This window comes from Alosa pseudoharengus, unplaced genomic scaffold (assembly GCF_046254945.1).
Source record: "Alosa pseudoharengus isolate Yale_2024_CS ecotype anadromous, Long Island Sound unplaced genomic scaffold, YU_APseudo_1.1 YU_APseudo_1.1_scf_1, whole genome shotgun sequence".
Classification (NCBI taxonomy): Eukaryota; Metazoa; Chordata; class Actinopteri; order Clupeiformes; family Clupeidae; genus Alosa; species Alosa pseudoharengus.
Window position 1 is genome coordinate 40,036,638 of NW_027468564.1, and position 27,157 is coordinate 40,063,794.

Sequence of the window (27,157 nt, forward strand, 5' to 3'; positions counted from 1 at the left end):
TTCAGAAATACAACTGAAAAGCAAGACTATGTGCTTCCTCCAAAAATGATTAACTGTATATCACCACCAGTTAATGGACCCTAACTACTGAGTACTGTTTTTTTTCTCTTGGATTATTCTCCTCTGGATTAGGCCATCTGGGATTGATTGACTTGTCACCGGGCCAAAGAGCGAGTGTAATCCCAATCCAGTCAAGGAGAGGCGGCCCAAAACATAGCCTGCAGGTCATCGTCATGCCAGGTCACTATGAACACAAAAACAATCTTGAAAGACAAGACAATGAAACAGCTGGAATCTGGAAATCTGTCGTTTTTGATCTGAGCTGTGGTTTGACACATTCCATGTGTCTTGGAGACAAAACCAACAATTGTTAAACACCACTACACCGTATAATTGCGCTGGCTAATTATCAGCTGACAATATTCAGATGATCTTGAGAATGCATACATTAACAGTACATAAATTCAAGTGGAATCCATCCATGTGACATTACAATTACCACGCTCCACTAAACTGAATGGAAGAGCTCAATCCAATCTGAATATCTCAGACAGTGCTTAGTTAGTAGCTGTCTGGGTAGCATGCTAACTTTGGCGGATATCCGGTTATTTTTGAATGTTGTAAACTAAAAGTAATGATACTTTAAGGAGTTAAGACCTCCCTGCACCCCCCCAACCCCCATCCCCCTCCCCCCGCCCTCAGACACACACACACACACACACACACACACTGCTGAGTTCTCAGAAAAAGCTAAATGTGCAGATGCGTCCCTTTTGTTTTGTCAGAAATTAATTTGGAAAACTCCACCCAGCAAATCAGTCAGGACTGGATTCCCTCCAATGCTCTGAAACGTCAACTAGAGTCCTGCCCATCTAAACCAAGAAAGCTTTAGCCGTGGTGTTATTTTATACGTAACTCATAAACACATCTAACGAACACGTTACAAAGGTTAAAAAGTGGGCTTGTTCCTGAATGGGTTTTTAAGCATTTCACCAAGGACCTACCTCCAGCTTCTGTCTATAATTCCGTTCCTTATTGGGGAAATGGTCACTTAGCTTGCCGCTGTTCAGAGCACATAAGTGAATTGTCAATCATCCACTCTGCGCTGCTCTGTGGTTGGTTGGCATCTTGGTGATGTGGCGTGTTGTCTTGTTTTGACACCCCTGTCCATCCGTCTGCTGCATTCCTGCTACATCTTTGGCCCCGAGGGCATTGGGTCAACGATCCGGCTATCAACAGCTGTGGAGACACGACGAGAGGAGACAGCTATCACTAAGTCGTTACATGCATGGGCCAGGGGATGGTAGATCAGTGGGTCATACTTTACTTGGATGGTACTTAGATATCTGATGCTCAGAATGTTTATAACATACAACCAGCACTTACATCTTGATCATTATTCTATTCTGTTTCCCAGTGTGAACTCCCAATGTTATGTTCACGGTTAAATGTGACCGATTGGCAATTATTTTCTCTCAAAAATATTGTTAACTTATTCTGACTACCACGAGGCTCCATGACTTTGTTAAAAAAAAGGGCATTGGAACACACTTTTTTAAAATAATTTAAATAACAATTTGGGTGTTTAATTTAACACCCATGTGTATTCCCGGTCAAAAATGACCGGCCATTAGAAATGAATGGGTAAGAAAATGGTCAGTGTATAAAATTGAGTCCAGGCACATACCAGATGGACTGTATGTGTGCTTCTGTACATTAAAGGTGCCATGTGTAAGAATTGAGGTAAAAATATCCAAAAAATGAGCTACACGCATCAAAAGAATGAGAAGAAATAAGGGCGATGATGTCATTTAAAAAATGACAAGGTATAGTGCCTGCAGAGATATTAACCTGAATTAGCATGCTAAATTACTAGCCACAGCCTGACAGGTGTCATAATACCAGTTTCGGCCATGGGAGGCTATATGCGGGCAACATACCCGCCAGCCAAACTGCAATACATGTGTCTCGGTTGTTACACTAGGGTAGACCAACTCACTTTTTGGAGGTATACTGCCCCCATCTTTTATGGAATGTGGAGTAGGAATTGATTTTTTGGCGGACATTACACATGGCACCTTTAAAGCGCACACACAAACACACCCTCACTCCCCCTCTTTGCTCCTATGCCAGCCCCCTCTAGAACCTTTCCCCAATAGAATCTTCTCCTTTTTGACTTGCATGAGCTCAGGTCAATGAGGCCTACAGGCCATAAATAACAAATGGAAGTTCAAAACTGGTAATATCCAATAGGCATATAAGGCACATAAGTACAAAGGTTTATCACAACATTAGATAATAATATATGTGTTACTATGGATTTATGACAAGTTTTAATGCAGCGGGAGCATAAAACTAGTAAACATGAAACAAACACAACAGGAGGGTTAAATCTATTTGACTCATTTGTCTTCTACCAGCAAATCCCATTATTACAATCAAACAATCATCAAAGGTCACCATGCATGTTTGTTTGTTTGTTGTGACACATAGTAGCATAATCACTTTGATGCTTTTCGGATTGCATCTTCGTCAGAGCACAATGACTGGCCGTCCAGTGGCTGTGCTCCAATCACTGCTCTGTGGAGTGGGTTGGCAAGCTGACAGGCGTCAGTCAAGAGACATGGCTGCCCTGGGTGTCGATGTGCTGCTGAGGGAACAGGCACAGCAGGCTGCGGGCATGTATAAACTGTCAGTTTAGTTAGTGACAGAGAGGAGAGAGAGAGAGAGAGGGAGAGAGAGAGAGAGTAAAGGAAGAGATGGAAGAAGTGAGAGAATGGAGGATGGGAGAGAGAAAAGAGCGAGAAAGCAGAAGATGAAAAGAGAGGGAAAGAGAGTGAGAGAGAAATAGAATGAATGTGAGTATAAGAGACAGACGGAAAAGGGATAGAAAGAGCAATGCAGTGATGTTGTTTGAGCATGAATGCTAATGATTGACTCAATAGATTGAAGTCTTTTTCAAAAAAGAAAGGAGTAGAGAGAATACTAAAGGAAAAATCAAAGAAAGTGAGAACGGGTAGATAGAAAGAGTCAGAGAGAAAATGGAAATGTGTCACAGAAAGATAGAAAGGGAGGATGAGAATTAGCAGGTGGATGTGTGAAAGAGGAAATGAAGGAGCCTGAAGGAGATTCCAGAGTTAGCGGGGGAGTTTTTTTCCGTCTTCGTCATCTTTTTGCGCCTCGAGGGACTTGACCTGGTGAACTTGCAGCCTTTTTATTCCCTATTTTCTTCCTTTTGAGTGTCTCCTCGCCGTCTCCATCTGCCGTGGGTGAATCACTCTTCAAGATGAACTCTATCTGACAGCTGGGGCCCACCATTCTAATTCCTTTTCTTCACAAGGTCAGATTAGCGTAGCATCAGGCCTCAGTCAGTAGCCTAGCGACCAGCTAGCATTCTCAGAACACTGACCAAGATTCTATTTCAGGAAACTGGGAGGAATGCAGGGGGATTATTGTCATCATCGCGCTGCTAGTCTGTCATACATAATATTGCCATGATGGTAAAATAGCGCTGTTATGAGTAGTCTGGAAATGTTACAATTAGTCTTCATTAGTCTTCCTTTAAATAGTCCTTTTGACAGTTTCAATGTATGTTTCAGTTGTTTGAGAACAGAAAAAAATGGGTTTATTGCAGAGAGTAAATCCTTTGGGAAAATAGAGGGAAAATGTACAATGTGACTTATAGTGGATGTAACGGAACCTTGCTCAAGGCCCTCTAGCCCAATTGTGTCAGTTGAGAGAGAGAGAGAGAGAGAGAGAGAGCGAGGGTGAGCGAGCGAGAGAGAGAGATGATGATATGGTTTTGCTGGTTTTGTGAAATGGAAACAATCCAGAAGTGAAATTGCCTCAGTGTGTCCTATAACAACCCTGTGTGTGGTTCAGGATGTCAATAATGAATGGGGCCAAAATGACGGATGCAATGGGAGGCTGTGTCTACACACACACACACACACACACACACACACACACAAACACACACAAACACCACCTCCAACTCAACCCCCCCATCCCCAGCCTCGTCAACCCCCCACGAGAAGCCCATTTTGGGTTGCCTTGGTTTTCCCCATTAGGAAGCATTTGGCCCATGCTAGCACTAAGAGCCTCACATCTATAATTCAAAGCATCCTGTTGTGGGGCATTGCTTAGCTATCGCTAGGGATGAGGGGTCAGTTATTTTTGGCAGTTTAGGGGTGGGAGTGTTGTTTGGGGGGGTGGGGATTGTGGGGATCAGGGGCAGTAGAATGGAGGACAGAGGTAAAAGGTGTGTCTGTATAGAGTTTGTAGAGTGTGTGTTTGTATGGGATGTGTGTGTGTGTTTGTAGGGGGGGTTGGAGGGGGCTACATGCCTGTGTGTGTGTGTGTTTGTGTGTGTATGTGTGTGTGTCTGTGTGTGAGTAGAGGTTGTTTGGAGAGAGGAAGCAGCCTAAATTGTCCTGGCACACTGTTTTACCCGAGTCAGTGTTCCACAACGATGAACAGAACAGTCCTGAGTATTTTAGGTGAAGGGATGAGAGAGAGAGAGAGAGAAAAAAAAGAGAGAGAGAGAGAGAGAGAGAAAAAAAGAGAGAGAGAGAGAGAGAGAGAGAGAGAGAGAGAGAGAGAGAGACTACATGGAGAAAGACCAAGACAGGGAGACAGAAATAAACAAGAGAGGGAGAGAAAGAGACCATGAAGAGCGGAGTGAAGAAGAGAAAGAAACTGAAAAGAGAGAAAAGGAGGGAATGAGAGACGATGAAGAACGGAATGAGAGATGGGGGGGAAAGGACAGAAAGAATAGAGAGAGGGAGAAGAGAGCAGGAGCAGAGAGAGATGCCAAGACGACAGAAAAAGAAATGAGAGAATGAGGGAGTGTGGGTCGCGGTGAGAGCGATGGGGGACCTAAAGCGTGAGTTATGTTTTCCCCTCCAGGGGGAGAGAGGTGAGTGAGAGGGGATTTGGCTAAAATAACAAAGCAGCACAGACGTCTAATGGGAGTCATTGCAGCGAATATCATCAGTTTTGTCTGCCTGCGTGCAATGTGTGTGTCTGTGTGTGTGTGCATGTGTGTGTGTGTGTGTGTGTGTGTGTGTGTGTGTATGTGTACATGCATCTCTCTCTGTGTTTTTTTGTTTTGTTTTCATTTTTATGCTTGTAGTGTGTCTGCCTTAGTGTGTGTGTGTGTGTGTGTGTGTGTGTCTCTGTCTGTGTCTGTGTGTGCCTATGCACATCTATAACTGTGCATGTCCCATTTGCCATCCCATTCCATTGTCCAGGTCCTAGCCCCCCTGTCCTGCACATAGGCCTGACCTTGGCATGGCTCTCCAGTCACAGAAATAGCAGCATGGCTGGCCTCCCTCGCTCCCACTGAGCACAGCTAATGACCACACTGATTTAAGGCTACAGTCAAGTGTGTCTAAATGCTGAAAGCTTCCAACAACACCCCTACTTACCCATGCGCCCACACACACTCTCCACACACTCACACACACACATATGTATGCAAGGACATACACACATTTACAAAGAGAAAGAAATATGCATACACACACACACACACACACACACACACACACACACACACACACACACACACACACACACACACAAACACACAAACACACACACATATGTATGCAAGGACATACACACATTTACAAAGAGAAAGAAATATGCACACACACACACACGCACACACATATGTGCACATGCACAAAACCCCAGCCCCCCCTTTCCAGACACACACACACGCACACACACACACGCACACTCTCCTCTTCAGCACTTTGTCTTTATAATAAATGAGAGCCAAATTGGTGGTTGCGTTTGTCGCCCCGCATCCAGACCATCAATTTCCCGGCACATCTGAATGTCAGCAGGAGGCTCGGACCGTTAGCAGACGACTACGAGCCCTGCACTAATGTGAGGCATTATTCTCGCCACGCCGCGCTTTTGCGCCCGTGCTCGCGACTACATGAAGACTGCCTTCGGCGACGTGTTGATCATGGTGGGTGATGTATATGCTGAAAGAGATCGCACTGTTTTATTTTTAGTAGGCGTGTGTGTGTGTGTGGTGTGTGTCAGACTGTTTGTGTGTGTGTGTGTGTGTGTGTGTGTGTGTCGGACTGTTTGTGTGTGTGTGTGTGTGTGTGTGTGTGTGTGTGTCGGACTGTTTGTGTGTGTGTGTGGCTGTTTGTGTGTGTGTGTGTGTGTGTGTGTGGGTGTGTGTGTGTGTGTGTGTGTGGATGCCTGTGTGTGTGTGTGTGAGTGTGTGTGTGTGTGTGTGTGTATGTGTGTGTAGTCATGCCTGTCTGCAGTTTCCTGCATGTATGTGCTTCCACTGTCTCTTGTCTGTGCAGCATATCTCCACACAGGGACCTTGGTCTGTGCAGCATATCTACACACAGGGGCTTTGGTCTGTGCAGCATATCTCCACACAGGGGCTTTGGTCTGTGCAGCACTGTCTGATTTATCAAAGCGCTCTTCCTCCTACCATCTCTCAGCGCAGACTCATGGGTCTTCACCACAGCATCTGTCAATGTGCTTCCTGGCACGTGGAGATGATATTGCTGCATGTGTGTGTGTGTGTGTGTGTGTGTGTGTGTGTGTGTGTGCACGCGCTTGCCTTCATACTGTATATTTTCATGTCTGCAGATTGAGTTTAAACAAGGATGTGTGTGTGTGCACCTGTGAGATTGTGCATTCATGTGTGTGTGACGTATGTGGCTCTGTTCGAAATGGTTAAAACTGCTGCCTTTTAAGATATCTAACTGGGGAGCGAGGCAGCAAGTGCGGATCGAAAACCAAAACAACAATTTTTTGCTGTCTTCTAAGATATCTTAGATTTTTCCGTATAACGGTCGTTTTTGAAGGCAGCATCAATGCTCCCTATCACCCATAATCCTTTGCGGCAACTTCTTAAAACACTGAAAAGTAAACAAAGACGGCAGATGACATAGGTAATCTGGTAAAATGTGATTTGTGTGACATTAGTTTGCTTAGATTTGTAGATTTGACGCAAGAAATAAACACGTTACTTTACTATCGGATTAAACCGTTGTTGTAACCATTGATAGTGTCTGGTCAGATATATGTGCCGCCCATCAAACTAATGTCTACCGTTAGCCAGCTAGCTTACATAAGCTAGTTTAGTTTAACGTTCCTGTGTTTGCTAACGTCATACCGTAGTGTTAACCAAAGATTCTAGAGTGCTACGCTCATTCTTAAAAGATGCATTCAATCCAAAGTCATGTCTAGTGAGACAGCTCTCTATGTAGGGAGGGAGGCAGCAGGCAGCTGTCTTCCGTTTCGACCAGAGCCTGTATGTGCATGTGTGAGATTGTGTGCGTGTGTGTGTCTCTGTGTGTTTGTGTGTGTGTGTGTGTGTCTGGTGCGTATGTCTGATTTTTTTTAACCAATGTGTGTGCGAGTGTGCTTGCATCTATTTATGTCTGTTTCTCTGTGCATATCTCAACACAGGGGCTCTGGTGTGTGTGTGTCTTAATCACCAATCCGCTCTTTTAACATCACCGGCTCTCTCACTCACCCACCCTGGCATGTGTCTATCTGCTTCCTGGTGTGTGAAAATGATTGCCTCGGTGTTCTGGAAACGGGGACGCATCCCACAATGCAACACGGGCACCACAGGTGTTGGGCTTTGTGTGGCTCCCCTCCCATTGAAGCTCATTACGGGCGCGCTCCGCGCATAATGACACGGACCTCATCTGCATTCGAATGTAAACAATTACTGTGTGATTAAGCCGATTAGTTTTGGTGCTGGCTTTGGAATGCGCAAGATTTAGACATTTGGGATTTTTTTTTTCGTTAGGAAGATCATCTGAAACTGGAAATTTCTTCTTCTTCTTCTTCTTCTTCTTCGTCTTCTTCTTCGTCTTCTTCTTCTTCTTCCCAAGCCTTACCTACTCTCTAACTGTCACTAACATAGGCAGAGGCTTAAATTATTTGTGTTTACAGTTCCGCAAAAAGAGTGTGTGTATTGCAAAGTGTGTGTTACAAAATTGCAAACTGAGTGCAAAGCAGTATTTGTGCTTTTAGCTTTGCAAACTCAGTGAGTGGTTTTGCTACAGTATAAGTATTAATAGTTTTAAAAATTGTGCTATAAGAATCACGGGTTTAAGCATTCAGAAAAAAACTGTAAGCCTCTGTGATAATCATGTGCCATCCACACTGAAGGAACTGCCCCAGTTACACTGCGGTGGGTAGGGGGCGCTCATGTGTGCCAGTGTGACATCTCAGCTTTGATGAGTCCTCGGTTGGTAATGGTAGGGTATATATGTGTGTGTGTGTGTGTGTGTGTGTGTGTGTGGTAAGGGGGGGGGGGGGGTCAAAATGTGTTCTATTTAGCACACCGATAGCCCCATGACCCTCTCTTACCCTCCTCATTTGCCTCAGTGTGTTTAATTAAGCATGCAGCGACGAGTAGGAATACTGGTGTGTGTGTGTGTGTTTGTGTGTGTGTGTGTGTGCTACTTGTGTGTGTATATGTGAGAGAAAGAGATAGAGAGAGAGAGTGTGTGGTGTGAGTGAGAGAGAGAACGTGTGTGTGTGTATGTGTGTGTGTGTGCTACTTGTGTGTGTATATAAATCTGCTCACACTCCCTTGTCCTCACCTTCCACTCCATTTGAAATCTTCACAACTGCCAAATCCTGCGGGAAAGAGATTACAACATTTTCAGGAGAGGTTGAAAAGCTTTTGAAATACATTTTTATATTCCCCCCCCCCCCTGGATAGTCATGGGTGATAAGCTCAAACTTAAGAGAGAAATTATTATTAGGGTTGCCAAACAATCTCGGCCCACCATCCCCAAACACACCAGGATCTCTTCAATACTCCCTTTTATAATTGTCTTGGCAAGCCAGAGAAAGGGAAAATATCATCCCATCACAAATGTAGAAATGAAAATGCTTAACCATTTCATATTTGACCATTTCCTTCCTTTGTCTCATTGAGGGCATTTGAATGAAGAGTCAGAAGAAGGAGATCATGAGTGTCTCCACATCCATCAAGGATCATGGATGGAAGGACTCACCCGTACTCTCAGACACACACACACACACACACACACACACACACACACAAGCGCACTCCTTATTTGTTCTCCTGACTGGGCTAAACGTTTGCCCTTTGGCTTCTCAGTTCACAGTCTTGAGCCGTCTTTTCTTCTCACACGGCGAGGATTATGGGAGAATCAGAAGAAGGCAAGGGGCAGGCTGGTGGTTGGGGGGGTGAGGCAGTGTGTGTGTGTGTGTGTGTGTGTGGGGGGGGGGGTGTTTTAGAATGATACACACTCTTATTGTAGCACTCTTTTGCCAGGGTCTTATCAGTAGGCTATTTAACTCAAGCCGGGAGCAGGAAAGAGTTCTCGAGGTGCGGTGTGGTGGGGTGGGGTGCGGAGTGAATGGGGAAGAATCGATATTGATGTCGAGACCTTCTTGTAATTGACTCCGCCGAGGACGAGGCCCTGGGGGGGGGGTGTGTGTGTGTGTGTGTGTGGGGGGGGGGTAGATGTCCCCTGACCGCCTGGGGGAAAGTGCCGGAATCACAAGGTCACATCAAGGTCGGGTGCGTTTAACGGCTGGTGCGAGAGCAATTTTCCGAGAGGATCTCGACAATTTTGAAGGGAAATGAGAGATAAAGTGAGCGGGATGACTTGGACAGAGAATGATAGCAAGATGGAGAGAGAGACAGAGAGAGAGAGAGAGAGAAAGGAAGAGCGTGATAGAGAGAAAAAAGGAATGAGTTACAAACGAGAAAAGAGAACGAGTTAGAGGGTAAATTGAGAGCTGTGAGTTCTAGCGTTGGTGTGTTTGTAGAAAATATCAGACAGATACACACACAATATATTTTTAATAGACCATACGAGCACCTCTGCAAGCCTTAAATATGAAAGACTAATGGCACTTACCTTTAGAAATGAAACGTAATGAAATGAGTATCAAACCGACTCAGCGAGTCTCATTCCAGCTAATATCCCTCTCATTGTCAGGATTCGCAAGTCCTTAAGGGGCGGAAATGTGCAGGGTAATTACCCCCCATCCTCCCCCCGCCTACCCCCCACCCCTCCTCCGCACTATCTACCCCACTCCACTCATCTTTTCCTCTTTTTTTTCCCCCTCTCCGTATCTCTCCGCTCCTGTCTCTGAAGAATAACTGTCGCGCCGTGTTGGGCCGATCGCTTACACGCCGCTCTTGTGCCACCATCAGTCAAGCCTGCGAACGCCTCCCGAAGCAGCCTGTTTGACAGCCTCCTCTCTCCGTCACCGCGTCACTGTCAGGAGAAGCCGCTGATTAAGTGTCTGTTTGGTGCGCTCTTTTTTGAGTGCTGACTAATGGGTTAATTGGGAGCTGTCAAACAGACAAAATGAGCACACAGTGCGCTAGTTCAAAATGGCGGACAAGCCTTGAAGAGAGCGAGAAGAGAGAGAGAGAGAGAGAGGGGGGGGGAGGGCTGGTTGTAAAAAGAGATGTACTGAAGGGAGTGAAAAGGTATGAATTAAAAAGGAGGACTGGTGAAAAAAATGTGACTAAAATGGAAAAGAGAAGGGGGGAAAGCAGGATTGATATAAAGAGTTTTGAGATTGGAGAAAAAGAATCACAGATGGTGTCCCCATCCCTGTGGGAGAATGATTCAAATTGAACTTTCCAAAAACATCTCTCTCTCTCTTTCTCTCTCTCTCTCTCTCTCACCCACCCTGCCCACACACACACACTCTCTCTCTCTCTCTCTCACACACACACATTCTCTGTCCCTCTCAGCACATAGAACAACACGTGGTGCCATACCTCTGAGTGTATTCATTACATTACATTACATTACATTACATTACATTACATTACACTACATTAAATTACATCACATTACATTTGGCTGATGCCAAAGTGACCAAAGTGACTCTCTACAAGGAAAACTGATGATTTGATAATTCAGTGGTTGTACTCCCCACTCAAACACAAGGCCGCACATAGACACACTTTAACATGCGTTCTCTGTCTCTGTCTCTCTTTCTCTGTCTCTCTCTCTCCCAGAAACACACACAAACAAGCAAACACATACACGCACACACAAACTTTCTCTCGCACAGAAACCTTCTCTCTCTCTCTCTCTCTCTCTCAGAAACTCAGAAAACACACAAACACTCACACACAACACACACACACACACATACACACACACTCTCTCACACACTCACTCACACAGACACACACACATTCCCTCTCCCAGCCAGCTGGTGCCAGCAACTCCGGTGGCTCCCCCCAAATGCCCCTGACAGGGCAGGACAGGGAGGCCCAGCGGGTGGACACAGACACACACACACACACACACACACACACACAGACACACACACACACACACACACACACACACACACACAGACACACACACACACACAGGGCAGGCCCAGTCTGACAAGGACACCACCGCCACGTCTGCTGCTGACTTGGCCCAGGGGCATGCACTCCTCCAGTTGCATAATATGGAGGGGAGAAGGAGAGATAGAGAGAGCGGTATTCTGAGGAAAGTGCAATGTCATAGTGAGGTGTGTGTGTGTGTGTGTGTGTGTGTGTGTGTGTGCGTGTGCGTGTGCGTGTGCGTGATGGAGGGGTGCTGGTTTGTGTGTCCATTTGTTTGCTTCTTTAAGTAGCATAAATAGTCTAACTGCAGGCCTCAAATCAACCACTGTTTTTACTGTTCTATTTACAGTACTGTTTGCTGTTTACTTCTACCATTGCTATGGGGCACCAGATCACAAACCTTCAACTTAGAGAAAGAGAGAGGAATAGAGAGAGAGAGAGAGAGAGAGAGAGAGAAAGAGAGAGAAATAATATAACATCAAACCTCACCTCAGATATGTACAGCTTTTAGTGTATCGACTGGATGACAATGAGACCTTACGAAAGTATGTCACAACTGCATCCAAAATATCATGTTCCTGTTCAGCACTGATGTTCAATAAGAGCGCTCAGTGTATTGTGCTCTCATCATATCAGTGACAGCTCTTTTGATCCAATATTTATAGAGACGATAAACAAGGGCCAGGTTCCCGGCCAAGCACTCGACTGTAAATCTGACACACAGGAAGATCTACATGACATCCATGGAGACTATAGGATTACAATCTGTGCCTTCAAAGAATCTCCTCCCTTCTGAAAAACTACCACTGTTGGTTATCGGCAAGCCATTTTTCCTGGTACGTAATCCGTCATACCACACCCCTAACCCTGGCTTAACCTACCCTTGACCTCTCCCCCAGTCTGAGCATGGCATCACAGGCACCATACTGCTGGTTGAAACTCATGAGATCCATACATTGATTTGTGGTTGTGTAACTTATACCGCTGCAGAGGATTGCTGTTGATGTAATGTAATGCAAGCTGCCTACAGATATAATCCATAGCAGTGGATTCCTCTAATCCTTTTGCCAGAAACAGAATGGCTTCTTGTGTTCCACCTATGGGTGGGAATCAGAGCTAAAATCACTAATGGTGCATCTGAATTCCTGAAATCTGTTCCTGGTTATGAGTTCAAGTTAGCCATACCCACATTCATTAATCTAGGCCTGTGTTTGTCTGTTGCTATTAAAGCACCACGAAGGCGTAAATTGTAATCAGTATACTTGCATATAAGGAATTTGTTGTCTGCATTTAGTGGGTAGTGTACAACACACCCTCACACTCATCAGTCAGGGATTGAACCGCCCACCCTTCAGTCACAAGACGGATTCCCTAACCAGTAGGCCACGGACGCCCCCATGTACTGTCATGTAGACGGGATGAGACGCCTTAAAGCTCAATGGTCAAGTTGATCAGCCAGGGTAACTGAAGTGGTGGCGAGTTCCTCTCATACTTCTGATCTGCTGACATTCTGTGGAGTTCCGCAAGGGCCAATTAAGGGCACTGTTCGGAGTGTCACGCCAACTCATTCGTGCACTAAAACAAGGTTGATAGTCCGACTGCCATTTTGTTCATATTAACATCAATGTCATCGATGGCTGGTTCCGTCTGGAGCATGGAAAATGAAGGTTGATGAAATCTGTCAACATTTTGAAATATTTGAAAGGTTTTAGAGAGGGTGGAACCCGAATTATTCATACTGGCTTGTGGATCTCATTAATATATCAGTTTACTCTTGCAGAGTCGAACATAAATCAAAAGTAACAAGGCCACAACTACAGTAGATTTAAACAACACAGACAATACATTTCAGTATACAGTTTGTCCCCTTTTTTAGGAGATTAGGGAAGGCTTTGGAACTCTTACAGGGAGTCTACACCGGGCACATAAAGCATTCCGAACGATAACTGTAAAGTTAAACATAAAGCATTCCGAACGATAACTGTAAAGTTAAACATAAAGCATTCCGAAAAAGTAACTGTAAAGTAGGGCTGGGCGATATAAACGGTATAAGCGGTATGCGATAAAAATTTGGCCAACGATAGAGATTTTTGTTATAGCCTACCGGCATATTGCGATAGGTCATTATGTCATCAAATTGCAACACGCTTGGCCTGCCGGGACCGGCAGCAACCACGAGGAGGCCACAGGCGTGGAAAAATGGCAGCGAGCGGTGAAGGTATTGTAACGATTTGATAGCGACACAGACAGTTGTCCAATCAAAAGGTTTATTAGCTGAGAACGAGAGCAGGGACACAGACCCAGAACACAATACACACGGAGCAGGTCAAGTACACTGCAGGGATTAAAGTGAAAAAAAATAGTTTGACTGAACTTTTTTCAGGTCATAAGTCATAAGGCTACGTTGTTCATATCTACCTAGATAGCACCCCTTTTGCGGTCGCAACCTATTGGTTTTTAATGTACAAAAAGATGCAAACAGCAAAGTAAAGGGAGTATTCGCCTTATTCACACGGCGGCCATTGTTTAAACCAAAACGAGGCTACAGGGTACACTTACTATATAACTTAATGCCACCTACAGGTGAATGCATAGAACATAACAATCCTATGGTTTGTGCCGCCATGTGAATAAGACGAATTGAGAGTGTTCTTGATTGAGATTGAGTTTTCCTGATGAACAAAAATATATTTTAGTACCATCCCTGATCATTGCTGATTAGCCATTGCTGTTCTTTTCTACTGCAGCAATATTGTAGAAAGGCTTTAACCAAATAACTTTCAGTGTCCCGCCGGCAGCACCGTTACCCCTTTCCCCCACCTCCCCCCAACATTCTAAATCAATTGTTTGCACCATATTGCTATGTAGCATAGTAATGTCTCAATTAAATTTGATCCAAAATGCCCCCCTCCCCCTCCTCCGCTTTTGGTGATACCCTGACTTCTGGCTGCAGTGTAGCTGCAGCACAATAAGTAGATGCCTCATATTGGGTACTGAAATATTCACAATAATCCATAGAAATTGAATCCTCATGTTGTATTATCCAATATTAGTTGTACAGATGTATAGTCTCTTATACACACTCATTGAACCAACAAAGTAAATGCAAAAAGAGACTTTTTTGTAATTATTCCATATTTTGTGTAGTCAGTCTATAACAGAACACCTGACATACAATCTAAATAGTCCACAAGAAACCTCAAGGTGTTACCTTTCATTTGAGACCAGGATTATGCTTCTACACAAAGGGGTTCATGTGCAGTAAGCATTTGATTGTCAGTATGCATTTTGGATAACAAAAAGTCTTATCCATTGGCAGTTTACAAAACGCATGGGCATACGTTGGCAAATAATAGTCTAAAGCACTCAAATTTTCATTCTATATTGATCAACTTTTGCACACAGCTTCACAAGACCTGGTGCTAGGGCTCAGTTGTGTTTCTAAGGGATATCAAGTGACCTAGAGGGCTGAAATGTGGTCAGTTCAGAGATGCTTGTAATCCGGCAGAAAGAAAAAACTATATTCTAGCCTCTGTAGCTCTTTGTCAGTACATCACAGTTATCTTGACTGCTTCCTACGAAAGCTACAGGTTCTCAGCTTTCTATAGAGGTCCAGCACTTGATGGTTGACCCCAAAAGAGGTGGGAACAATGCCCTTGTAAATAGGCACAGTGCAATTTCAGGCAAAAACTTGAAATTTTTACTGAGAACTATGTTAACACAGTCTTATTTAATTACTTCAGGCCAAAAGTGTTTAAAGGGGAGATTTTTTCCTTGTTAATATGCAATTCAACACCAAGTAAAATCTATAAAATCAAGTTTGCAAGACTTCCCATTTCCTCATCAAAGAAACGAATCAGAACATTCTAGATACGTATTGTTCATATTTCCATTTGTTGCCTCATCCGCATTTAATGAAAACATGGTAATTTTGAGTTTTACAGACAACTCAGTTTTCCAATGAGCAGCAATTCTGTGTGTGCTCATAAAGGAGGTCTGCACATTTGATAACGACAATCTGGAGACGGCGCTTTTGTCTTCAGCAACAGATTGTATAAGGTTGACAAGAGGTTGCGATATGATATGGTGAGGGACAGGTCGTGTTGCGCTATGAAAGAACATGCGTAGCCTACTTTCTAAACGTAAAAACGGTCAGCCATAGATAAACGTATAGCCTACCTCTGTCGTGGTGGCTAGTTGCACCAGGTAGGGAAGATGTCCTGAAGTGCACGAACGTTAACCTTATGGCGGTCTTCTGATTGGTGGCGTACTAAAACATTTCCTATTGCATCCATAAACAATTTTCTTGCAGCAAACCGCGCAAAAGCAAACCCCTGGCACTTTCATTTCTTTACACCATGGATTGTTAGTTCTCCCCCGTTTCCAACAGCTGCCCATCTCCATTTATTTTTTAACATTTGACACCTGCCTTCCTTTAGCAACAACGCATCCATGACAGCTAGTGGCCTTGCCAAATAGACGCACACAAATCATGACGCTAATATGCGAGGTTCTGGTAGGCCTACTGGTTATGGTTTTGTGCTATAAATTAATAATATTTTATATCAAAGTTTTAAGGTGACTATTTTACTTGTATGGTTATTTTTTGTCAACATACACTTACAACCTACTGTCGTTAAAAGTGAGGCCTAAGCAAAATAGGCTAAGGCTGTCTGTGCGTCACAAACACGACTGACACCCTTACTCGACAGTTCGCGATGATGACAATATTATTATTGTCACGCTCAGTCAAAACCTTCCGTCGCAAATTGTGAAAAACATTGTTGTACATGTCATAACAGACGGGATAATAAAATGCATAGGCTACGATTTATATTGCGTCGCTTTACACATAATGTTAGTTGCATTGATTAAAAACTGTAACAATAATAGTAGCCTACATCGGGTGGCATAGCAGGCTACTGTATCTGTTCGAGTCATAGGTGACAACCAAAATGAATGACCTCCCCTGACAAGAGTTCGCGATAGTAAGAACATTGATGCACGGAAAGAACACAGCCTACGCTTCTTCTCCGAATTCGCACATAGAGCTCACAATATCATATCCAAAAAAGTTAAACGGATTGGCCAACCTCATCAGCTGTCTCGATTGTGTCACTATAATCCAACTTTTAGACCGTAGTCCTCCATACGTGTTCTTTTTTTTTTAAGCAAACGCCCGAGACAAGTGTGTAGCTAGGCCTACAACATAAACAAAGCGAAACTCATGGCTGACGTAGGCCGTCTTCTTGAGCGGTCACTGATTGAGACACAGAAAGTTCTCAAGAACACTATTAGGTCTTTAAACATTTACCTAATATTTGTAGTTGCCTTAAAAAAGGAAAAGCAAAGGTGATAGTTCCCCCCCCTTCCAATTTTTTTCTCATCGGATCTGCATCGATCTCAAATGTGACATTTCTAAAATCAAATTGACGGAAATCCGTCCTACGACGGAGAACTTTAATCCTTGTAAGTACACACACACGCTACACATACAGGGGTGGACGCAGCCCCCCACACAAAAAGGATCACACACGAGGGAGAACTAAAAGGGAAACATGTCACGATAAAGACGCTAACTTTAGACTTATAACTTAGGAGAAAAACAGACATAAACCCCCAAACAGGGTAGGAATTTCACGGCGGCCACGTCGTTGCCTCTTGCGTTGGCCGTGAGGCCCCTTCGAAAATCAGAGGTTTACAGGCCACGGTGGCCTTGGTGCCCCCTTCTTTCAATATTCTGCTTTGCGTCCTACTAATAACGATTTTTATTTAGCCTGTGTGGCCTGTCAAAATAATCTAAGCATTCACAGCGCAAATTAATTGAGTATTTTACGCAGTGGAGAAAGTGACAGCGCAAGAAAGAAAGTGCGTCCAAATTCCATTCATCTCAGTTGAACTACTCGCGAAGTAGCCTATTCATCACACAGACATCACAAGTATCACATGAAAGAGCTTTTTCTCAGCTTGTAAACGATGTTACCCGATAATTGCTTAGTTGAACGGTTCGCGAGAATATAATTCAATTTAATCATACATTCTACTGAAGGTTTTGCGTCCCATGATCTCCCAACCCATTCATCTCGGATACTTCACGAACCCTTCTTTTAACACACGACAAACCTTATATCAAAATAAACAGCAGACCTACCGAACACAAAGGTGTAAAGCAGTCCCCTGTACAGTTAGCCGTTCCAGAGTAATCCAGTTTTGAATTTGCAGTAAATTTCGACATGCATGGATGTCTCCAAATTTGGGCTTTAAGTTTTACAATGTGTTTAAATTGTTCCACATGATTTCATAACGGGCCAAATACAAAATAAATGTAAAATAAATATCGCCTAGATATTGGTAAATCAGAGGACAGCTGACTGAGTTCGTGAAAGTAGCCTTAGCCTAATTGTAACGGAATGACATGGGTGTTTATATAAACTCAAACCATACCATTTCAGTTACATAAAAAGAAGGAAAAAGCAGACCAGAGGCGGAAATTATTCGTTCTACCATTTATTAATTTGGAATAAAAAGTAGTCTGGAAGCAGCTGTGGGAATAAATAATTGATATAATAATTTATTATTAAAACATTTCAGTGCAACCGACACATAAAATAGCTACAGCTACAACAGAACTAGCAGTCTTCCAGCCAGAGATTTAGCCAAGGCTCCAGGAGAAGCAGCGCTGCCTGTGAGGAAAAGGGTGGAGTGTCAACTACTCACCACTAGGGAACCTCGCCACACATGCAATCACTCAGGTGTTTCGTGGGTACAATCACGCCATGCGCTACACTGCAAATCTAGAAAATTTGGAGATCAAAGAGTAAGGTGCGACTACACACTAATGCACACACACAGTGAAGAGGAGGGCTAGCTACAAGAACACACCCACCACCAGACAGCGCGCCACGCCAGGAGACCTTAGTATCACAAACTAGGAAAACAGTATCTACAGATTTAAAAAGAGACTACGCTACCAGTTGACCCGCTCACAAACAGTACACACATACATGCGCTACAGTTGGATTACATCACAGCCTCACGAAGGAGGAATCCAACACAAAAGCAAACAATTACACACAATTACACCCGGGCAAAACAGCAACCAGCTGATGGCACCCCTAAAACACAGAGGCACCCAGATAAGCTTGACATAGGGCAAGGCAGTCAACATTACAATTAGGCAACACGAAATCACTGCAATCCTTATGAAGCAGATATTACCTGCACTGTCAATATCTACCCGTATGAAATGGGGAAATGTGGAGGCCGCCAGGGAGTCATAGCGAATTCAGTGATCTCAGTAGATGCACATCGAGTGGGACCTGTATGAAGGAAAAGATTACTTTACGAAGAGCGATCTATATTTCACAGAACACGGAAGGGAGTATTAGGCTACCTACCGCCATTCACCTCCGTGAAAGCGTTTGCGCTAGCATGCCATAGAGGGAAAATGTCCTGCAAGTGGAGCAACCAGGCTGACTTAAATAGCCTCAGTCTAACAAGCAATCAGCTCGTCCCTCCCCCTAATCAAGGTTGCCTGCTTGACTAGGCTACTATGCAGTATTCCACTACATAATGATCACAAAATGCTAAGCATGCATCTAGGCTATTTGAGTTTCTTAAAGCTGAGCTGTGGTTAAATTGTTCAATAGATGATTTTATAACAGGCCAAATATAAAACTAGATGTACCGCATAGCGGTACAAAATATGACCGCCGCTCAATCCTGCACATCCATTCCGCGAAAATAAATCATATTAATGAATTTGTCTCCATCTTCTACTCCATCCCCCACTCTTGAAACTTTTGTGTTTGGAATGTGTGTTTGCAAAATGACAAAACCGTGACTGTTAACAAACTATAAGCTATATAAGGTAGGCCCTATGCTAGGCCTATTACACAACACAAATTGTCACTAGGCTATGCTGGCGACCCAAATAAAATCTCCTTTGGAACCAATGGCTTACACCTTACAGTATCAAGCTGCCACCTCTTGGCGAAAAGTTAATAGTTTTGCATATCAGTAGTAATACATTTCAAGTAGCTGTGAATCACGGAAAGGGCGAATGAAGTGGACACTTCTAAATGGAACCCAACCCACTGTACAGTAGCTCAAGGTCTGTGGCTAAAGCAGCCATAATGAAAGCGTTATCATTGTTTGGATACTTCACACACACATGTTTTTTAATCGCATAGACTACAACTACCAAGCTGGAATCAAAGCACATCGACTCCCCTCTCACACCCTAAACACGCACTTCGAACAAACAAAAAGCGCCTCAGTCTCACGGAATAGCCATAGGCAAAACTGTATCTGACCGGTGTAACGTTGGTACTAAATCATCCATCGCAAAGAATGATTTTTGTAGCACGTGCAACAAATATGTGTAGGTACAGCCCTGCCCTGAATACATCTCAACGTGCGCTCTAAAACATCTGGTTTAAATGGAGATGTAGATCATCACGGGTGCGTTAATAAATCTACATCGCGGCGAGTTGACACAAATTATTCACTTTGACGAATTTATGTAGTTTCAGTTACTTTACTTTGAGCCATGCTCTTCCTTACTTGAATCACCTTTGAAAATAGAGGATTGAAGTAGCCTATGGGTGTTTGGGAATGAACGTTGACTCAGATGCTTTTTGAGACCTTGAGCAGAAATGTCCCAGCCCAGTGTTTAGGGTGCATCATAGACAGGTTATCTTTCAGGTAGCCTATATATTTTCCATTAAAAAACCATCACGTAGCGAACGTGTTGTGGCTAACTCACTTAGCTCCTGTTAGTAGCCTAGGTTATGGTCATAAGCAAATGAGATGACAGTCGAAAGATACAATTAGTGCTGTTATCGATTTGCTTGGTAGCCTATAAACGCATTTATGGTTTTCTACAAATACATCAATAATCAAATTGGCCTCCATCACTCAACCATGCTAACGGTAACATTATTTTACCTACGTTCTGCTATTGATAGGATTAATGTAGCCTACCTGCAGTAAAAAACAAGCATGTCCGATAAACATTCTCAGATTTATTTCGGCTTCAAGAGGAAATGGGAATTACATGTCATGCAGAAATCATCCTACCCTTAGACGTTCTCTGCAGTAAACTAGCCTACAGTCTTGTCCTTGTAGGAAGCGTAGTGTCTTTCCAACCCACTTTAGATTAACTTCCAACAAAATTACGTCTCACTGCAACGATGCGCCATCTAGTGGACAAACGACTACTTATCGCCAATACTGGAAATGCAGCCATGATGATGATGAATATTTATTTTGGCTTTCTTTTAATCCTACTGAATTTGTAATTATGTATCGGCCGTTCTAATACCGATAGTATGTGGGTGCCTGTGTGTGTGTGTGCATGTGTATATGTGTGCACCACCATCTACAGGCCAATGAGTGCCTGTAGATGGTGGTGCACACATATACACATGCACACAAGAATACAGTGTGAATACAGTCACTAAATGTACACATAACTTAATTTTTTAGACCCCCCCCATGGATGAAATTCTACAAAACTTGGCATACCCCCAGAGAATGTCAGGTTAGTCATACACATAAAATTTGGTGCAGTTCTGAACGTCTTTACTGAAGAGAGGGGCGATTAAAGCAGAATGATATTGCATTTTCATTTTTTACCGGGGGGGTGCAAATCACAAAGGAGTGATTATGGGCTAGGTTGATGTGGGCCCTTGAGACCAACATACCATAAAAATGTCTTCATCCTCGGTGCCACGGTTCAGGTAGTTATTTAGGAAAAACTACATTTTTTGGGTTTCGGGGGGCCCAGCACGGAGGGGGAGTGGCCCCCGGGGACCAAACGAAATTTTTCCGTAAAAGTCTAGTGGGGCTACATACCCACCAAATTGCATGTGCCCCGGTGTTTCGGTGCCCCGGGTATCGTTGACCAAAATTTCAGGAAGTAGATGACGGGGAAAAAAAAAAAAAAAAAAAAAAATACTTTGACAATCCCTATATGACCGCTTCGCTAGCGGCGGTCATAATAAATGTTATAGTCTAGATATCTGTAAATATTAGATGATCAGATGATTTACAGTTCTATGTAATATGTCATGTTTCATGTTTTTGTAATGTTTCATACAGTGATGTCTACTGCAGTGAATAGGCTAAATAAAACTTTGATCATTTTTATAGCCAATACATTTTTAAATAAGTAACAATCTTGACTATTTTATGCAAGAACCTGCTAGACCTATATTGAAATTCACACACCAAATTATACCGCAATATATACCGTTTACCGTATGTGTCCCAAATTATACCGCAATATGAATTTTAGGCCATATCGCCCACCCCTACTGTAAAGTTAAACATAAAGCATTCATTCCCCTTTGCTCTGCATCTGCTGCAACAATTACTGTACCTCCCACTGTAATCAATGGAACTGGCTAACCCGTAGTGAAAGTGGCACGTATTGTACGTTCGAAAAAATTAGATTAGTCTTCTAAATCTGTTTTTACGCTCCGTGAATGGAGCGCTTCAGTTGTGGACCCAGGAGTAGGCCAGGTGTAAGAGTACAGGCAGCTTCACAGGGTCCAGTCATGCTTACATATCCTGTCCTGTGTAAATATCACTATGATAACTATGTCATCTTGCTCTCACGTCCCATCTTGACACATCAGTGCTCTTTACCTATTCAGTGGGATGAATTTTTCAGCAGGGGCCAGGGCTGAAGCCATGATCATAATGTTGTGGACATGTAGTTAAAAACACTCTGACCTAAGGCATGTGTCATAACGATTATGTGTGCAGGTGATCAGTATGTGCTTATTTAATGAAGCTGGAAACAGCAGAGATGTAAATAAATAACAATAACAACAGGAAACACACTCACACACACACACACACACACACACACACACACACACACACACACACACACACACATACACACACACACACGCTCTCTCTCTCACTCTCTCACACACACACACACACACACACACAGACACACAGACACACACACATGCTCTCTCTCGCTCCCATCCCTCTCAACAGTACATGTGGTGGTAATTGTTGATACAAAAATAAGATTGATAAAAATAATAAACGTTAAAATGTTGTGGAGTCACACAACCTTCCCACCCTGTCTCTCACTGATATTTATTTCAGGTCACACATCTTCCAAAGGACCTGCCAGCTGTCCAAAAAAGATACAGACACAAAAGAGAGAGAGAGTGAGAGAGAGAAAAACAGTAGAAAAGAACACAGGGGATAAGAGAACGACAGATTGAATTGGATGGAGAACATGACGATAAGGGAATTCTGGGATATGGAGGTGAGCCGAGACGTAGTCTCCGAGGAGTGAGGAAATGGCCTGCACCATGGCACTTAGCGAACGGAGCTAAATGGCCGACACGAGAGAGGAGAGAGGGAGAGAGAGAGAGTAGAGAGGAGAGAGGAGAAATAGGAGAAAGATAGAGGGAGAGAGAGAGGAGGAAAGTGTGCCAGACCCTCTCAATGGACGCAGAAGAACCTGACCTAGTTTGGAGAGAGAGCGCTGATGGCACGCACACACACACACACACACACACACACGCACACACACACACACACACACACACACGCACACTCTCAGTACAGTCACTCTCACTCAGAGATTTGAACAGAGAAATTGACACATATGCGCACAGAGATACACAAATTGACTCACATACAGGTAGCAGGAGTGCCTCCTTCTCTGTAACAATTACTTACACACACACACACACCAGCATGTGGACTATAAAACCAATGAGCATCTCACTCTCTCAGGAGTAAGAGCCGGATGCTCATACTGTATCTATATCAACACATGTAGGCATTATGCAAGTCTGAGGGGTGCGTTCTTCGAGAGAGGCTTTGTAAATTATTTATGTTGTTACAGTAAAGACTCAGGCCCTCTACAGTTATGGTTTCTCAGTGTGTTTGCGTGAGTGTGTGTGTGTGTGTGTGTGTGTTGGGGGGGCGGGTGGTGATCATTTAGTCAGTGGTTTAGATAGTGTGTGTGTGAGTGTTAAGGGGGGCGGGGGGGGGGGTTGTGATCATTCAGTCAGTGGTTTAAATAGTGTGTGTGTGTGTGTGTGTGTGTGTTAGAGTGCGGTTCGGGCCGCAAATTTCTGTCCTTGTCTACAGATTCAGATGAGCGTGCACACATGCAGGTCACACACAGCGCACATTAACAAGAGACCCAAGCAAGTAGAATTCTAGTCTTACCATTGACGAAACGTCTTGAAATGAACTGCAACAGTCTTTGAAACTACAGTCCCTCTGTCACTAATCCATATGCAGCATCAACGTTAATTGGGGCAACTCGAGGAAATCCTCCTCAGTTGAACGAGATGACTTTATAGCCTACCGGTAACCTATGTCTTAACCACAGTATGCAACGCAAATCGGACTGCCTTCACATAGTAGGCCTAGACTTAATTTGCTTAGTTTTCTTTGGTCTTAAAATATCCTGATAGGCTAACAACTTTTTTTTAACGTCACCCAAGAAGTGCCGCGTGAAATGCACATGCGTTGTCACGGCTACATAAACAAATCATGCACACAGGAAGAAAAATTTTAGGTCTTTTTTACATTTTATTTTATACTCTAAAAACAAACGTTTGCATCATGTAAAGCAGATCTGTTGGTCACCCAACATAATAAGCTATTTTAAATGTAAAGCTTCCAATGCATATCGCCCCCATGTGTCCGAACCTGACTACAATTTCTAAATATTTGTCCGAACCCGACCCGACCCGTCGGGGTACCGTTGGGTCCCGTCGGGGTCGGGTAGCCACACTCGTGTGTGTGTGTGTGTGTGTGTGTGTGTGTGTGTGTGTGTGTGTGATAATGTGTTAGACTTGATGGAGCCCCTAGATAAGAGTCCACATTGTGATTCAGTCAGTGGTTAGTGTGCGTGTGTGTGTGTGACCTTGCCTAAAGTCCCCCGGTGCCTGGTGTCATCATTTTGCTACTTTTACACACATATATACATGCAGACAGTTCAAAGTATTTACTCTGTCCTTTCTCATTATAGAAGTCAACTTTATTGTCCCTGTCTCTCTCTAAGAAAGGTTTGAAACTGACCCTTTCACTCTGGAGATTAGAAAGATTCTAGATTCTAGATACTAGATTCAGATATCAAAACACTCATGTTTGGCTTTATTAGGTGTGTGTGTGTGTGTGTGTGTGTGTGTGTGTGTGTGTGTGTGTGTATGTCTGACCAAGATTAAAGGACCTCTACTTCTTTCCCTCCTTGTTAAAATGTGCTCCTGCACCATGAATAGTATAGTAAATGTGCTAATTATCAACCATTTCATTCGAAAATTCTAAAACAACGATGTTTTTTAATACTTCAAAATAACATTTGCTAAATGAACCTTACATTTTTCAGTAGCCATAGGTGTGTAGATTTGAACAAAATCTAGTTTGGTTCTTACCGGGGCTTTTACTGCCTGAAATATCCGATTTTGTTTACCATGCTTGGAGTTTAGTGCTGGGCTAGTGGGTACTTATTCCCAACCTTTCTCACGGCACATCAACGGTTAGCCCGAGAATTCTCGTCGTCGCAATTCAAAATTCCACTGGAGCTCCAAGCGGATTTGTACACGCACCCTTACAACACTGTTTAGAGCTTTTCGAGTCACGGTCAAATGTAATTTTTGGTACATAGTTAATTTAGATAAACGTATGGTGTGGGTGCTTGTGTTTCTTTAGGAATTCGCCGTGTTGGTTTGTATATAAATGAATATTAAGTGACACATACGCATAAGAGGTTGGACATACGTGACAGTTGGTAATATGTGACGTTGCTATATACTCATAACAAGCAGGGAGTTCTACTTGCTTCTATTCTGTATACTGTGTTGCTGTGTGTGCGTCTGTGTGAGTGTAAGTGTGTTTGTATATGTATGTGTTTGTGTGTGTGTGTGCGTCTGTGTGTGTGTGTGTGTGTGTGTGTGTGTGTGTGTGTGTGTGTGTGTGAGGTCAGGCAGACCCTGAGGTCTCATCTCAGCAAACACACAGCAGAAGGGCTCGCCCTGACACTAGAGCCGCGATAAACTGCTCGAGTCAGGATCACCCCTACACACACACACAGGCACAGGCACACACACACACACACACACACATAGGCACGCACACACACACACACACACACACGCACACACGCACACACACACACACGCACACACGCACACAGGCACACACACACACACAGGCACATACACACACAGGCACATACGCACACAGTGAGAGATGCAGTCAGGGCCGGCGCTAGCCGTTTGGGTGCCCTAAGCACAAATGCTTGGTGGTGCCCCTCCAACCCCCAACCAACCAACCACCACCACCAAAGGAATAACAACCATTCAGAATTTGTTAGGTTCTCCTTATTTCCAAAATCAGAACTGAATTTAAAAGGCCCTCTCCGCACAATTTCCACACATCAGCATCTAAAATGTGAGCTGACCATAGAGCAGGATCAGTTGGAGGGGGCAGATATGTCTCTGCAGTGTCACTTGCTGATGGCCCCTCAGTAACAGGACTCACTCTGCCTTCAGAAGCAGATGCGGTTGTGTGTCGACTTGTATCTGTACCTGGGCTATTTGATGATTGTTGGTCAGGGCTGAGTGCTGTTGCAGAGTCTGCAGAGCTGGTTGGTGGCTGGTGTTGTGGACTAGAACTGATGGTTGATCTAATTCTTCCTCCTGGCCTTGAGTTGCTCCTTGCATGTATCTTAGCATTGACCCTGCATTCAGAAATACAAGAGAGAGGAGATCGTTTGATCATAATTGATAACAAACGCCGAAAAACCGTCCTGTAACGTAAGCTCCTACTAGCCATGTTCATGTTCAAGTGTTAACGTTGATTAATGCTGGCTAGCTAGTTATTTTACGTTGTGGATATGGATATGGGTTATTGAATGCAATTCAACTCTCGGCTGTTTTCTGTTAACGTTAGCAATCGGTGCATAATCCTTCCTCAGGTTGCTAGCAATGGTATTTCTGATTATGCTTAAACTGGGCTTGCTATTTCTTTTAGCTATCAGATATAGTCAGATAACGTTAGCCTATTAGCCTAGTTTGCTTTGCATTTCAGGACGGTTTTTCGGCGTTTGTTATCAATTATGATCAAACGATCTGATTGTGTAGTGAAAAAGTAACGCTACAAGTGACACTTTCATAACGTAGGCCTAGATGAGTGGGAAACGGCTCTTCTTAAGGTGAACTTTGGAAAAACCCTGTAACTGAACGTGATGTGATTTTGCCAAATTAGACAGCTTTAGATAAGTTTAGTTGTTGTTCTATGTGGTTATTTTCAACAGGTTCATAGAGGGCGACATGTGTTGGTGGAACTGCAATTAGAAAAAAAAAAACACAATCTCAGTGTTTGTAGATTTCCATATTCACAGAGTTGTCAAATTATGTACAGAATTATTATATTGTGCCTAGACCTCTTTTAAAGGTAAAATAGAGTTTTGAATTTTACATTTTCACATAGTGTCACATGTGACACATAGGCCTATAAACCTAAAAGACTAGACTAATGTGTGCAACATCTTTGTATGATGGTTCAATCAAAAATGCATTTTCGTAGAATCCCTGAATGTTTTGTCTTGTATTTCTGAATGCAGGGTCAATGCTAAGATACATGCAAGGAGCAACTCAAGGCCAGGAGGAAGAATTAGATCAACCATCAGTTCTAGTCCACAACACCAGCCACCAACCAGCTCTGCAGACTCTGCAACAGCACTCAGCCCTGACCAACAATCATCAAATAGCCCAGGTACAGATACAAGTCGACACACAACCGCATCTG